At 39.7% G+C, this 17,111-nt stretch overlaps 1 protein-coding gene across 4 annotated transcripts in view; it reads right to left on the bottom strand.

Annotated features, from left to right (window-relative positions):
• The window catches only part of syt2a (synaptotagmin IIa), an 87,556-nt gene that overhangs the window by 39,905 nt on the left and 30,540 nt on the right, over positions 1-17,111 (bottom strand). For 2 of the 4 annotated variants that reach the window (XM_079848594.1, XM_079848596.1), the window contains exon 1: positions 11,506-11,670. The exons of the other annotated variants lie outside the window; for them this stretch is intronic. The gene's annotated coding sequence lies outside the window, so the exon portion shown is untranslated. Of the gene's footprint in view, positions 1-11,505; positions 11,671-17,111 lie in introns of those variants that run through there. 4 annotated transcript variants of the gene reach the window in all.

Raw genomic sequence — 17,111 nt, 5'->3', positions numbered from 1 at the left:
AGTAGCTTCCAAATCCTCAGTTATCATCCTGCTGGATCTGTCTGCTGTGTCTGACAGTTAACTAACCACCAGATCCTCCTGTCAATCCTAAAGACGAAGGGCATCTCAGGAACCGCACTCCAATGGTTCAAGTCTTACCTCTCAGGTAGGTCCTTTAGGATGTCGTGGAGGTGTGAGGTGTCTAAGTCGCAACATCTAGCTACTGGGATGCCTCAGGGCTCAGTGCTTGGACCATTTCTCTTCTCCATCTACATGTCATCACTAGGATCTGTCATTCAGAAACATGGTTTCTCCTATCATTGTTATGCTGATGACACACAACCTCTCATTCCAACCAGAGAATCCGACGGTAGCTGCTCGCATCTCAGCCTGCCTGACAGACATTTCTTGCTGGATGAAGGACCACCACCATGTACTAAACCTTGCAAAGACAGAGCTGCTTGTGGTCCCGGCCAACCCAACACTACACCACAACTTCTCCATTCAGCTAGGTTCATCATCCATAACTCCATCAAGGTCAGCCAGGAACCTTTGAGTTGTGATTGATGATCAATTGAACTTCACAGACCACATTGCTGGAACTGACCGGTCCTGCAAATTTGCCTTGTACAACATTAGGAGGATAAGGCCCTTCTTTTCAGAACATGATACACATCTCCCTGTCCAAACTCTTGTTCTATCCAGACCGGACTATTATAATGCTCTGTTGGCAGGTCTTCCAGCTTGCACTGTCAAACCTCTGCAACTGATCCAGAATGCTGCAGCTAGAGAGGTCTTTAACGAGCTGAAGAGAGCACACTTCACACCTCTCCTCACAAAATTGCACTGGTTGCCAATTGCCGCCCTCATCAAATTCAAGTCACTGATGCTTGCCTACAGAACAACCACTGGCTCTGCTCCCTTTTACCTAAACTCACTACTTCAGACTTATATTCCATCCAGAAGCTTGCGTTCAGCAATTGAAAGTCGCCTCATGGTGCCATCTCAAAGAGGCACAAAATCACTTTCACAGACCTTCACCTGGATTGTTCACTAATGGTGGAATGACCTGCCTAACTCAACCCGAGCTGCTGAGTCCATAGCCATTTTCAAGAAACGACTGAAGACGTATCTTTTTCTGCAACATTCGATCCATTAATACTAACACTTTCTTTTCTTTTCTATTCCATATCAATTAAAATTGCGTCTACTGTGTTAGACTAAACTGGGAATGGTCAAAGCACTTACCTATTGTTGTCCTATTGTTAGTTTTATTGCTTCTATTATTCTCCTCATTTGTAAGTCGCTTTGGATAAAAGCGTCTGCTAAATGACAATGTAAATGAATCATGCTTTTAGATTTCTGTCATTTAGGGTGCAAATATGCAGGGGCCCCTTCATGATCATTGATATGATAAGATATGATATGATATATGTATCTGATCTGATCTGATATATGTTACAGCAGGGCTCTGATCCTATGAAGGGTCCCCTTACTGGCTAATAATATAATATAATATAATATAATATAATATAATATAATATAATATAATATAATATAATATAATATAATATAATATAATATAATAATATATATAACACTTTTATAAACCCTGTGTGCTGTTGTCAGATTGACATCCATGAAAAATGGGCATTTAAAGAAAATAATCCTGCGTTTTAAAATCCTACTTTGAAGACAAGAGACACTCTTATTTCTCATTTTCATATGACGACTAAAAACATCTTCCAGAACATTTATCACAGTTGCACTGCTATTGCATCACTCACAGGGATTGTAAGGTGCTCGATCACAGTAGAAACCTTGAATGAGGATGAAGACTGCAGTGGTGAGTGTGATTCAGAACAGTGGAATCAGCAGCAGTCTGACCTGGGGCTCTTCCCAGCCTCTGCTTCATCATCCGCCTCCTCACGCTCAAAGAGCAGTAGCTCTCCCTAATTAAATTGTTTTAATTAAATTAACGAGCATCACAAGCCAGACTCCAGCTGACCAACTTCAACCTTAGTTCAACTCATAAATCACTCAAATGATTGCATTCTGGTTTGCCGATAGGGCAGAAATAACAAAATGTCATGTTTGATTTTATGAAATCGTTAAATATCATGATTCTGTCCAGACAAGTGTTAGGGATGTGAAGTGCTGTCAGTGATTCAGTTAATCTCATGTTGTGTCCACTGTTGTAAGACTAGATTTTTTTCCTATGCAGTTGCTAGGGTGTTGCAAGGATGCTCTGGCAGCAATACAAGTCTATGGAAATCTTTAAGTCCAGTTGCTTAACCCTGTAAAGACTGACATATAAAAATAATAGTCAGAAAAAAATATATATTTTTAAAGTAGGGGAATACCTCTCTTTAACAAGCTGCATTATTTGACATATTGTTCATCCAGTTATGCAGTTTAATAATAGGGTTTAAATCAATGACCTTTTGTATGAGTAATAATATTAATAATAGTGATGCTTGCATTGCCAAACACCATTAATTATGTACTGAGAATGACAGACAGGGCTGAATGTGTATTTAATCATTCAAATATGTCAAAAGTACCATTTAAACGAGCTGTATAGGCTTATTGCTTTTTGAACTGTAAAAAGACAAAAGAGAGAGAAAGAAATAAAAACAGAGGAAGAGACAGCGAAAGACTGACAAACAAATAGTCAAAAAGCATAAAGGAGTATAAAGGGAAGTTTAGTTCCACAGCATAAGCGTGACATTTTTGGACTGAATTCTAATACAAACCAATTATTTGCTTATTATGTAATGCAAGGTACTCAAAATACCATTGTAAAACATCATACCTTTAGTGTTTTTTTGTTTGTTTTGTTTTTACCAATCTAAAAGGGGGTTTAATTTTCAAAGCACAGTGCTCAGTATTTTTGTCTTGATTTCCAGTAGAGAAGATCATTCTGGTCAAGTCAGTCAAGTACCTGCAGCACACTTTTTTTAGCGTCTCGTTTCATGAGCATCTCATTGCTGCACCTCGCTGTCACGCTACGAATGATTGTCACCGTGAACTTTTTCTTGACACAAACTGTTGCCTGACGAATTAGCAGACATGACACCATAACACCAATTAGAAAATGAGAAATGAGTTAACACATTTGAGTTTAGTTGATACTAAGATGTCGCTTGTTGGCAAAAAAAGACACACAATAGTGATAGAAAATCATCCTTAAAGGTCCCATGACATGAAAATTTCACTTTATGAGGTTTTTTAACATGAGTTCCCCTAGCCTGCCTGTGGTCCCCCAGTGGCTAGACATTTTGATAGGTGTAAATCAAGCCCTCGGTATTTTTGAGAAAATGAAAGCTCAGACGGGTGAATCTAGAATCTTCCCTTTATGTCGTCATAAGGGGAAAGGTTACCTCCCCTTTCTCTTATTTGCCCGCAAAGAGAATTTGGCCGGCCCATGAGAAAATGAGCTGCGCGAGCGCGATATTGGTTTTTCCTCGAGAGACATCATGGCTTGCAAACTAGCAAAGCATGTCAGTTGCTCAGTGTTTGGATGTACAAATGAACACAAAAATATTTTTTTAGTTCCTTCATCCGAGCCTCTGAAGAACCAGTGGGTTATGTGAATTTCTGATGTGTAATTGTTCAAGTTCAGACAGATAATCTTTCTCTCAAAATTGTTCAATACTGTTTATGCATCAGTAAATCAAGCCAGTGACTAAAATATCAACTTCACATCGTTTCTCGTGGTAGGATGAAAATAATCTTATTTAAACTGTGATTAAAATACATACAGAAAGTGATCAAAGAACAATCCCTTTCCAATCGCCCAAACTGTCAATCACACAGCGCAAGTTTATCTGGACACTTGCCAAAACTGCAACCTTTTATGTGATGGGAATAGATCTAAATACTTAAAAAAAATTTGCACGATTCGTTAATCTCGATAGCTGTAATAGTAAAAACGTATAATAGCTGTAATAGTAAAAGTATTCGAGAGAGTTCCACATGTAATGCTAGCTATTTCATATGCAAGCATGTCAGCCAATCACAGCAGTGGGCGTTTACTCTGAAGTCTCACAGCAGACACGCCCCTTCAAACAGAGTGTTCAAATCAGAGGCTAAAATCAGGCTAGGAAAAATGCCTTTTATTTCTAAATTATTAAAAAAATTTATCTTAAAAACATACTAACATTATAAGGGCACCCCAGGAAACATAACATAATAAAATAATCCATGTCATGGGACCTTTAAAACAGGATATTGTAACGGATAGTCCACTGAAGTAGCCTGACTTCGTCATACTCATATTCTAGTCAGAATGTGAGTCTGATACCGCTCCATAGAGATTTGATTATGGGGCGTGTCTCAACCGAACTAGGAAAAAAAACCCCTCTGCACTCAATTGGATAGACCTACAACCAATCAGAGCAACGGAGTAAATGACGCATGTTCTTCATTCATATTTTCAACCAACAAAATGTCGCGGGCGTGGCTCTCTGTTCCTCTTTTAAAATGAATGCGCTGTCGATATCTTCTATAACAGACGCGATGGCGGAATCTACACATGATGTTTCATAAACAAAGTTCGGGAGGAGCACGTACAAATAATCAATCCAATATCAACTTGTCATCAAACAATACCATGTCTAACGTTACCGAGGAAGCATATTCACTCTGTCAACTTACCTAACAACACTCCTTGACAGTTTTTCAGCATCCCTCGGTCCTTCCACCACCCCGAATCCTCACTCTTGTCTTGTTCTCTCACAACCAGGAACACGGGGGGAGTATGGCTACCGAGAGCCCACAGCCCTCTCCTTGGACAGCACGTCATATACGCATTTATTCTATCTTACTTATTTGTGTGAACTCGTGACATCTCATATAGCCTACGCATTTATTCTATCTGACTTATTTGTAAATGTGAACTCGTGAAATCTCAATTCTCCAATTCAAATCAAGCGCTCTTTGGTGACGTGGGTGATTACGTAACCGCAGACCATCTGTCCATCATCGTATAAAGCCCGCCCTGGCAATTTGATTGGCTCGGCCTTCTAGGAGCCGAGCATAATTACTCCTCAATGGATCGAGTCCAGACCGAACTTCCCGACCAAAAAATGTTGTGGGCGGGGTTCGGGCTGGCACCCAGGCTACCACTGAAGGCTAACAGAGTTGAACCCATGTGCAGTTTATTGATAAATGGGAAACAAGATACAAAACTAAGACACGACATAAACATGAGGACTAGAACTTGACTTGAGCATGACTATAACAGACTTGACAAACTCACCAACAGCAGGTTACATATACATTTACTGAAGAGTGTTTAAATACAATAAAACTAATTTTCAGAGAACAAATCTTCATTTGTCTTACCCGTTGACAATTTATTTATTTATTTATTTTTTTGCTTACATTTTGTATTGTTAAAAAAAGGTTTAAACTATGTACATAGTTCTTAATATCTCGCACTTTAAAAATAAATGTATCTTGTCTTAAGGATGCTTAGATATTTTTTCCAAGAGAACAAGACAAAGATACTGATTACAAAACAGATTTTTTTTCTTTTCAATGTAGCTGTGACTGCAGACTATATTTCTGTACCTCAGCAGCCCAGTCACAAATAGCAATGACAGCAAGCAAATACGACAGAAACAGAAAGCTGAACACAGACCGACTATCAGCTGAAACACAAAGTGACAAAGAATTAATGGAAACTATAACCATTCTGTATGCCATTACTGTCAAACGCAAGAAGAATGAGAAGAATCTATACTGTAGTCCCAATAGTACAGAGGAGCTTAATATCAAGATCCTACAGCTCACCACATAATGCCAGAGGATGCAGGAACAGGAAGTCCCGCTGTAAAAAACAAACCGTCTGAGACAGTGAACACGCACTAGACAGTCAGGACATCACACACTCGGACATGAGGACATGCACTAGGCTGAAAACTCCTTGTTCTCCAGCAAGGCCAACTGCATGTTTTCATCTTTACTTTTTGTTGTTACTGCTGATCAGTGTTTAGTAAGAGTTTTCATTATGACTGTCAAATGGATTACAAACTTTAATTGAATTAATTGGATGATATGCCAATTGTTTAATTGAATTAATCACAACTAGACCTAAATTAAATTTGTTGAGATATGTTGACTATGGTAATTTAATATCATTACATTATTGTGGCAGATTAAATCTTTGAATATACATATAAAAGTGGCATTTAAAAGGGACAGTGGAAGCCCCTTTGAGATTCTGGAAAAAAATTTAACTTTCTTGGACAGTCCAAAGTGAAATTATGATGTCAAGACTTGTGAAGAAGCCACACGACATCGGCTCCGGCTCCTGTGTAGATGCGTTCCGGAATTGTTACAAGGGTCTGATACCAGGATACCAGGCCCTCTTTAATTTTAAGGAATTAAGGGGTCGTTCACACATAGGTTAATGTTCTTGCAATCTGTCTTTTGCCATTCAAAATTACAGTATCTGTGCATTCTGCCATTGTATTTTTCATGCGTAACTATCAATTTAAGTTAAAAAAACAGACATAAAATACATTTAGTATTTTAGTAAAACATGCATCATACAAATCAATCACAACTGAAATTGCTAAAAACATTAGTGTTTTTTCTAATCGCTTAACTCTGGTAGGTTAAGGGATGTTCCTACCATTTATCCTCAAACGTACGCCCATATTAAAAACAGATCTCGTCCTTAGGCATTTCATTACTGATGGTTGAACATTTCCGCTGGAACGGCATCTGATTGAGCTCAGTGAGATGAAAATGAGTGTTCCCCGCTCATCCCAGCGGCTCCAGACCGCTCTGCTTGCCATTTAATGAGTTTTTTTGTGGCCCTTGGGTCGAAGCTGGACGCACAAACAAATGCGAGGGTGGAAACTATTCACAGACTATAAAACGACTGCTCACATCACATATACTAAATCAGCTCTCAGATTTGTAGATTACAACTGAAATGTCACACATACTAATTTCAAATCAGTGAATGACTTATACTCAAACAAATTTGTAACACTGTTGTACAACAAACATTTTCACAAACCACCCCCCTAATATAGCTCTGGGTGGACTCCTTTTAACAAGTTTCATGGGCTTGTTTTAGCCTCAGTGCTTTATCCTCAAGATAAAGCTGATGTTCCTCATTAATTACGAATTTAATGTTTCAGTTTATTGTCACCGCTATGGCTCTTCAATTAAGCAGCTGTTTTTACGGAGGGCAATACGGATTCACTGCACCGTGACAAACAGGCGCACAACCACACCCTCTTTTCAGAGATACACATTAGCCAAATAAGCTAGTTTCACACTGGCTTCCTCTACTCGTGGATGGATGTCACTGATGCAGATATGGCCACATCTGAGGTACAACTTCTGGGTAGGAGCTAAGGCTCTACCTGAGCTGATGCTGAATTAGTATGGTTAGTGCTGGTTTGGTGGTAGACTAATTAGAGTATGGTGTTACCAATGGAAAGGTCATGGAACTGTTTTCTAGATATACATTTGATATTGATATGAGGGTAGGTAGGCAGGCATAGATTCAGAGGCATAAGGTACTGTAAGTAGTACGTACAACAATGCAACAATAATAAAACAATGCATTGACATTTACTTTTTACTTTTGATACTTAAGTACTTTTAAAAAAAAAGTACTTCTGTACTTTTACTTAAGTAAAAATCGGTCTTTATAACTTTTACTTGTAATATTTGACCAGTAGTATTTGTACTTTCACTCAAGTAAGGAAGTTGTGTACTTTGTCCACCTCTGAATTAGAGTAAGGTGTTGCCAGTGGAACAGGAAATTCTATTCCCAGTAAATGTGTGATCATAAAAATGCTCTGGATAGCGGGTTTGCCAAATGTGTAAAAGTAAATTCGGACTTAGATTATTAACATGACTTGACTTCTTCAAATGAGATTGCAAAGTGTAACTGAAGAAACTTTCAGCAGTTTTTGTCCGTACAATTAGAGTCAATGGGGTATAACATTGTTAAGCTTATTGGTTCTTGCGTGTCTCGTGACTTGTCATGATGTCATAAAGTGATCGCATTACTGTAGAATACTTTGATTAAACCACTGGACTACTTTTATGTCGTCTTTATGTCCAACTTCTAGCTTTAAACTTTTGGACCCCATTGACTATGTATGGACAAAACAGCAAGATACTATAAAATCTCTCATTTGTGTCCGGCAGAGAACAGAAAGTCACACAGGTTTTGAATGATATGAAGCTGAGTAGACAATGTCAGCATTTATACTTTTGGGTGAACAAACCAGGTCGGGACACCTGCATGCAAAACACTATTTTATGGCTCCTGAACATTTGTAATATAGAGAATGGCTGTTTTTATAGGGCTTGTCCTTTATGCAGCTTCACAACCATGTAAGGGTAAGAAGCAGCTTTGACATTCTGCTAAATTTTTTTTTTTTTTTTTTTATCTACAAACAAAAGAATCACAGGGTTTGAGGGCAAGTATGATAACTTTGTAAGAACACTAATTTCTTGATTGAGTTTGAGACAGAACACTGTCAATAAGGACACGGCCGTGATGGTTCCCAAACTAATGAGCTATATCCCGAAAGGAGGCATTTCTCCTCATAAAGAAGAAGAGAGGGGTATTCCACAGCAATTTTGCCCTTTTTTCTGTCTGAATTGACCTCTCTAACACAATCCCACGGGGCAACTTATAAATAATGTTCTCCTGCCATTAAAAGCTATGATCCATTGTAGTACTGACCATCACTTGTGTCTTATCGAGTGTAATTCATCATAACGCAAAACTGTTATGCGAGACCAGATGGGAACAAGTGTCCATGATGATAAATGACACTAGCTGTTTTATGATTTCTCTCAGATTTATTATTGGTCAGCTGCATACTGGGAAGATACTGTTTTCACTTTTTAAATGATCATACTAGTTATTTTTAATACATTAGTTACCAATCCGCTGACAGACACCATTAAATATAGATGAAGGGAAAAGTTTACTTGACATTCTATCTTTATCATCATAGAAAAATCATTGGATAAACATTCCTCATGTTCAACTCCAAAAATGTAACTACATACACAATTCACTGCAGTTTCCAGCTGATATCAGTGTTGTACTGACAGTAAAACACCAGCAAAATTGTATTTCTTTTCACACAAATTATTAGCCTGGGTTTCCCCATGCTGCCTTGTGCGCAGCGCGATTTTATTCACGCTGCTAGGCAGCCTGGACGCCATGGACCAGATTTTCCCCTCAAAAAGGGAACCAATCACAGAACGGGGAGGGAGCAGCAAGACGATGACGACGTCTATGCGACACACCGAAGCAGTTTGTTTATATCTATGGATCCAACATGGCATCAGACGCGAAGTTACCTTTCGATGCAGCCTTAGATAGTGTTCTAAGTAGTTTAGAAAGCAAGTTTATTTCATCTTCTTCCTCGTCGAATTTCTGTCGCTCTACATACGTCATCTGGTATAATTGAAACGATTGGCTATGAGCTACGTGCAGGCGCATTTGATAGACATTCGTAGCGCCCAATAAACGGCTCTGGGCATTCGTAAACCACGCCTCAAATACGAGAAAATGAACATGTGGTTCCCAGACCACGTCTCAATGAGACGAGGTCTGACGTTAGCCAGGCTAACAAATTATGATTACAGGGGCAGATTATTGATTAATTAGAGTTCCTTGCACAATACTATGTAATGATTATGGTGCATTAACATTTTATAGCTATTCATTGGACATTTCATTTCTGAACTTCCGAGATACTGTAAGTAAAACAGACTTCAGAGACAATGGATAAAGATGAGAAAAGGACCCTATAGTTATCTCCCTTGTGTCTCCTGGCAGTTTCAGATCTCAACAATATTCAGAAATGTCAGTGTAAACTTAAATAGAAAGACCAAATTATGCGAGCTGATGTATCCACATTAAATGTATAGCTCTAACTGAACACCAACGTTTATCTCATTTGATTCTATTGTATTGTTTCTAAGGAATTTTGTGATGTTCCCACGTTCCTCGGTAGCATCAGTAATTACCAGTAACTGGTAACTGAACATGCAGATTTTGCAGTCTTATATGATGGCTAATCCTTCACACTTCATGTATCAAACACATATGAACATACACACTTAACATAAACACCCTAAAAAGGAGCAAAAACAACCCAACCGCTTCGATGCCTGAAACCAGAGTGATCAGACAAGCTATAAAGCACAAATACACTCAACACATCTTCAAATTTACCTTATATATCTAAGCTCAATGTCACACTGTACATTACTCAAGCTCAAGGTCTGAAGCCTTGATGACACAGCATTTGTCCTTGAGAATGTCCCTTCCTTGTGATCCCCAGTCCTCTGCAGGAGAATCCCAAGAGAGCGAGAAAAAAACGCTTGAGAGAGAGAGAGAGAGAAAGAAAGAAAGAAAGCGAGAGAGAGCTGCCGAGCATCTAAGGAAGTTCACTTTTCATTCCACTGAGTCAAACTGACACTTCTAGCATCCAATATAACAACCAACTCAAGCGTTAAGCAGAAACACAATATACAGCAACCAATGTGACAGGAGATGTAAAACCAGTTCAATCTTAGAATATTTGATAATTTTTTTTTAGAATTGCTGAATTGTCCACTATGGAAATATATGAAGATCATTTTTATGTCTGAGAATAATGGTGATCATCAAGTTTTTTCTAAAGTGTTTTTGCAGAACACAAGATTGAAAAGTGCATTTAAACGAAAGCAAGCAGCATGTATTCTGTTTCCAGCCTCTCTTTGCTGCACCGCAGAGCTCTTTTAATGCACACCATTGTCTGTGGTCTCTCCCTGTGATCCGCTCTTACGGCAGCTGTACCAACGAGGCGCAGCATATTGTCTTGCCGCTGTTCGGTGGTGGAGAGGAGGGTGTCGTTCCCATTGCCCCTCCGGGGAAACACGGCAGCTGTCAGCGGGACTGACCTTTGGAAACACTCCAGGAAAGAGACCAGCTCCCATTGACGGACGGAGTAAACACCCACCAGCCGACAGCTCTCGGCTGACTTTGCCCTTGCGCACTGTTCCGGGACCAGCTTTCCGTGAGGGGTCTGTGACTCCAGCCTTTGTGAGGTGTGACAGAAAGCTGACCCGAGATCAGTGTGCAATACAAGTTCAACTAAACTAACCGATAAAAGCTGATAGAGATGCGCCGACTGGGACAAACACTCCAAGCTCGGGACCATTGCAACCCTTCCAATCAAACATCTTTAAGCATCACTAGGGATCACTTTAGAGACCACTTTTCTTCAGACTCAACCTATTAAAGATGCTTTAGAAGAGTTGCCCAAGACTAACATATGTATGAATCACACTGCAGTACTCTAGTATTCAGCGAGGCCACTCTCGAACGGGCTTCCCTCTCCGTTGCACGATTAAGTCATAACCATCTAGTGCCCTGGGCAATCTTTCCAGAATCCAGCACAGCACAGCCCACCTTCCCGTATCCGGATTATCCCATTTTGCAGCACCTCTGAGAATAAAACACATTGATAAACCACACACCTGACTGCAGTGATCTCCTCGGTCCTAATCCTCAATGAGCGTCTGGGCCATACACCAGCGAGGCACTTAAGGGTTAACGTTTCAGCGGCGCGTGGATGTCTCCTGCTCGTGCTCTTCCATCAGCCCGAGAAACTGCAGTCATTCCCCCTCTCCACTCGTTACTGCAGCACTACACACACACACACTCCAGTGAACACACACATACACCCCTCCCCTCCTTCTGTGCGCTTTCTCTGCCACTTTCTCTCTCCCACAGAGAAATCCCCCCCCCCCCTCTCAAATACACACACCCTTTCCCTCTCTCTCTCCGTTTTCCTTCCCCCACCCTTCCCATTCCATCCTCTTCCTAAGCTGCCTGATTGGAGATGCTGCTCACACAGCTCTGCATACATCCCGCTTCTTTTTTCTCATGTCTCCGTCTCTTGCGCTGTGGGGTAATCAGCTCGGGTCAATATGAAACACTGCCATGCCGTCCTCATCAGACTCAGTGACCTCAAAACACCCTGTTGTTTTTCACCGAAATGTAGTCTGTGAGACTGTAAAATACAATACTGAACGGCTCTCTGGACAGAGGAGGGAAAATGGAGCGATTGAATGAATTTATAAAGAGGGGTGCTGCAGAGGTTTTGCTGTTCACAATATGTTGCAGCAGAGAGAATGAAAGACAGAGGAAAGCCATAAAGATAGGGCGTGAGAATTGCCGTGGACTTAAATGTAAGGGATAATGTTCAGTCAGCTGTCATTATTGCTAATTAAACTCACTGTACATTATTCCACTTATTACATGACAACTTGCCTAGTAAATAAATATAAAGAGATGCAGAGTGACATGAGAGACATGACACTAGTACACAAGCCTGGGACAATGGTCAGTTTTATACAGGTTAGTGTTATTACAAAAAAAAAAGAAAAAACATTCCTAGTCCTGCTGACTTCAGTAACCCGGATGAGTCTGTGTTATCAGTTATTAGCGGTTGTTATCTGGGAATAACATACCACTGGATGGCGCGATTGACCAATCAGAATCAAGTATTCCACAGAGCCATGTAATTATATATATATATATATATATATATATATATATATATATATATACATAGATACAGTGGGGAGAACAAGTATTTGATACACTGCCGATTTTGCAGGTTTTCCCACTTACAAAGCATGTAGAAGTCTGTAATTTTTATCATAGGTACTCTTCAACTGTGAGTGACGGAATCTAAAACAAAAATCCAGAAAATCACATTGTATGATTTTTAAGTAATTAATTTGCATTTTATTGCATGACATAAGTATTTGATACATCAGAAAAGCAGAACTTAATATTTGGTACAGAAACCTTTGTTTGCAATTACAGAGATCATACGTTTCCTGTAGTTCTTGACCAGGTTTGCACACACTGCAGCAGGGATTTTGGTCCACTCCTCCATACAGACCATCTCCAGATCCTTCAGGTTTCGGGGCTGTCGCTGGGCAATACGAACTTTCAGCTCCCTCCAAATATTTTATATTGGGTTTAGGTCTGGAGACTGGCTAGGCCACTCCAAGACCTTGAGATGCTTCTTACGGAGCCACTCCTTAGTTGCCCTGGCTGTGTGATCCGGGTCGTTGTCATGCTGGAAGACCCAGCCACGACCCATCTTCAATGCTCTTACTGAGGGAAGGAGGTTGTTGGCCAAGATCTCGCGATACATGGCCCCATCCATCCTCCCCTCAATACGGTGCAGTCGTCCTGTCCCCTTTGCAGAAAATGCTTTCCACCTCCATGCTTCACGGTTGGGATGGTGTTCTTGGGGTTGTACTCATCCTTCTTCTTCCTCCAAACACGGCGAGTGGAGTTTAGACCAAAAAGCTCTACTTTTGTCTCATCAGACCACATGACCTTCTCCCTTTCCTCCTCTGGATCATCCAGATAGTCATTGGCAAACTTCAGACAGGCATGGACATGCACTGGCTTGAGCAGGAGAACCTTGCGTGCGCTGTAGGATTTTAATCCATGACGGCGTAGTGTTTTACTAATGGTTTTCTTTGAGACTGTGGTCCCAGCTCTCTTCAGGTCATTGACCAGGTCCTGCCGTGTAGTTCTGGGCTGATCCCTCACCTTCCTCATGATCATTGATGCCCCACGAGGTGAGATCTTGCATGGTGCCCCAGACCGAGGGAGATTGACTGTCATCTTGAACTTCTTCCATTTTCTAATAATTGCGCCAACAGTTGTTGCCTTCTCACCAAGCTGCTGGCCTATTGTCCTGTAGCCCATCCTAGCCTTGTGCAGGCCAACAATTTTATCCCTGATGTCCTTACACAGCTCTCTTGTCTTGGCCATTGTGGAGAGGTTGGAGTCTGTTTGATTGAGTGTGTGGACAGGTGTCTTTTATACAGGTAACGAGTTCAAACAGGTGCAGTTAATACAGGTAATGAGTGGAGAACAGGAGGGCTTCTTAAAGAAAAACTAACAGGTCTGTGAGAGCCGGAATTCTTACAAATTAATTATTTAAAAATCATACAATGTGATTTTCTGGATTTTTGTTTTAGATTCCGTCTTTCACAGTTGAAGTGTACCTATGATAAAAATTACAGACCTCTAATGTTACATGCTTTGTAAGTAGGAAAACCTGCAAAATCGGCTGTGTATCAAATTATTGTTCTCCCCACTGTATATATATATATATATATATAGCAACTAGGGATGTCCCGATCCAATCCACGTCATCGGTATGGTGCCGATACTGGCCCAGAACGCTAGATCGGATATCGGAGGGGAGAAAAAAATATGATCCGATACCTATCAGGGGTGGAACGGTATATGTATTCGTATTGAACCGAAATGGTACGTGCATCACGGTTTGGTGCATGGATTTACACGGAGAATACATGGTATAAAAATAAATAAAACTCGCGTGCACATTAATTAATGTAATGCGGAACTACTGTTAGATACTCGCATATGCGGGTTCTTTAGGGACACCTAATCTGTAGCTCCGCCTTAGCTCTGAATGTGCGTCTATTTCTCTTCAAAATTTCGCTTTGGATGCGCGAATGGATTCAAAATGTTCAAGCGTCGAACTAGACGTGACTTTGACGCTCTATTCGCGTTTGGTGTGAACGCAGCATAATGAACAGGCTGCGATGTCAAGATTGCAATGCCGGAATGTGTGTGTGTGTGTGTGTCAGAGAGAGAGAGAGGTACGGGCACGATCGAACAGTGGAAACATAAAAACATACTCCGTCATTTTGTTCATACAGGACATCATTAAAACTGCAAAGTGTTTAGCCTACTTATAGTTGTGTAAAACACAACATTGTGCTTTTGTCAAACTGTAAACTCTTGTGTAGTAGTATTATTTTATACAGAAATAAATTATTTATAATTAAGATGAGAATAAAGTTAAAGTTAATTAAAATTTTAAGGAAACAAATATATTGATCTGAAATATAGCAAATTCATTTTAAATTCATTGATATTACCAAACATATCTCAAGGTCTTTTGAATAAAGGGTGGCAGTCATTCATTATCAGCTGTTGTTGTGGACTATATACTGGAGAAGTATTTGTTCTCCATTTGAGTGAGATGTTTTTATGGGGCTAATTGAGCAAAGTGCTTCCATATATTTTATTATTAGTAGTATTAGTTCAAGAATAAAATAAAAATATCGGATTGATATCGGTATCGGCAAATAGCCAAAGCTGCGGCATCGGTATCGGTATCGGAAATGAAAAAGACTGAAATAGTATTTTCTTATAAACCATACTTGACTAATCTTTGCTTAATTCAAAACATGGATAAAACCTAAAAAAAAAAGAAAAAATAATCAATATGTAAAATTCTGTATTCTTCCGTATACTGTGTGTATATGAGTGTATACATTTATATGCGATTTAATAACAGCAAATAAGATGTACACACAATTTCTAGAACAATTTCTTTTTTATGCAATATTTATTAAAGATTCACTAAACAACATTGCACTGGCAATTCATTAGCAAGGCTGTAGGTATTTTAGTATTGACCCTAGGTAAAATGAGCACTTCTATTCAGCCACAGGACGCATAATGTGATAAGTGATGTCCATACCCATGAAGTCATACTTGTTATGAAACCATATGTGGGTTCAGAGAGAAAACAATTAAAATGGGAAAACGTGATTAACATATAGCCATAGTCTGCTGTAAAAACCTGTCTTATAGGTGGCTTATGATGCATTCTGATTGTTTGTCATTTGGTCAAATATTAAGTGTAGCAGCTGTACTAGCAGATGGTGGAGATGTGGTTGAGCTGGTAGAAAATTTGATCAAGCTGATTAGAATCATCTAGAACCACCAAGCTACTGTGTTTCATAACCACATGTCTACCTTAAGCTGGTATATGACCTGGTTTTTCAAGCTGAGCCCATGACGAATATAGTCTACCAGGTAAACCAGGTCCACACTTGATGATTAACACATAATCCAGCTTGGACCAGCTACAACCTAACCACCATGTTCCAAAACACAGCAACCATCTTAAACTGAATGTTTGCTTGATTTTACTACAGCCAGTTACTGAAACAAATGTTTAAATAATGCAACATATTCTCCAAAGTCACTAAAATATCTGAAAACAAAAAATGTGCTCTATCCATTTTGAACTGGAATTGAAACTAGGCAAAATGACCACTTGGGTTAATCGCACACAGGAACAATTATCAGTCAATACCAAAGATCAACATATAAAGACCAAATATTGACTGTAAAAACACTAAATAATGGGTTTGAACTCTGTGACCTAACAGTCACATCTAAAATGTCACAAAAGCCATTTCACCATTTGAAGAGCTCTGAAAATTCTTCATGATACAGACATTCAACCTATAATTTTAAAATATTCATCATACGATTTTTCAACCTCAAATTAATGCAAAATATTTTTTTTCCGCTGCTAATGGAAGCACTGAAGTGCTCAAAACCCCCTCATTATTTGTGACTGAAAATAAAACGATAGCCGTGAGGTAAATGTAATGAGAGAAAGACGTACAGTAGACAATTCCAGGGTTTAACTAGTGTTCCCCAGCATTCATCGCTGATGTAAGTGTTAATGCACACCAGAGAAAATCAGCACGGGTGGTGTATTCATGGTTTGCCTGTAGTCTGTGTTGGTCCACTGTGATTTCAGTCTCGGCCACCCTGGAGATCGACAGCTGGAGACTCGCAAGGCATTTATTACGTGTCACAAAAAATTACCCATCTCCCTTAAGTGTGTCTGCCTCCTTCAGAGCTGATGAAAATGAAATCAATAACGCCTCAATCACTCTAAGCAGGAGAGAAAGGTATGGCCTTTTCCAGTCCTCCACCTATTTCACAGTGAGAACCGGATCGTTTGGTCCTTACAGACTGTCAATATTTGCCACAAACACAAGCACAAGATTATTTACATTTACGGGGAGACTTGGATTCTTTTAGAAGCAGAATCTTGGAATGGTTTCAAAAATTCACAGTTCTCTTTCATGAAGCAAATACACTTACAAGTGCTCAAAGGTGTCGAAAAATGGCCTGTGGTAACTGCTACACTCAAGTGTCTCAAACTTGACAGACTACATCAGAAAATACAGATATACGCTAGCATTTC

The sequence above is a fragment of the Squalius cephalus genome, assembly GCF_949319135.1.
Source record: "Squalius cephalus genome assembly, chromosome: 18".
Taxonomy (NCBI): domain Eukaryota; kingdom Metazoa; phylum Chordata; class Actinopteri; order Cypriniformes; family Leuciscidae; genus Squalius; species Squalius cephalus.
Note: the sequence above shows the minus strand (reverse complement) of the source record. Positions and strands in the feature narration are given on the sequence as shown.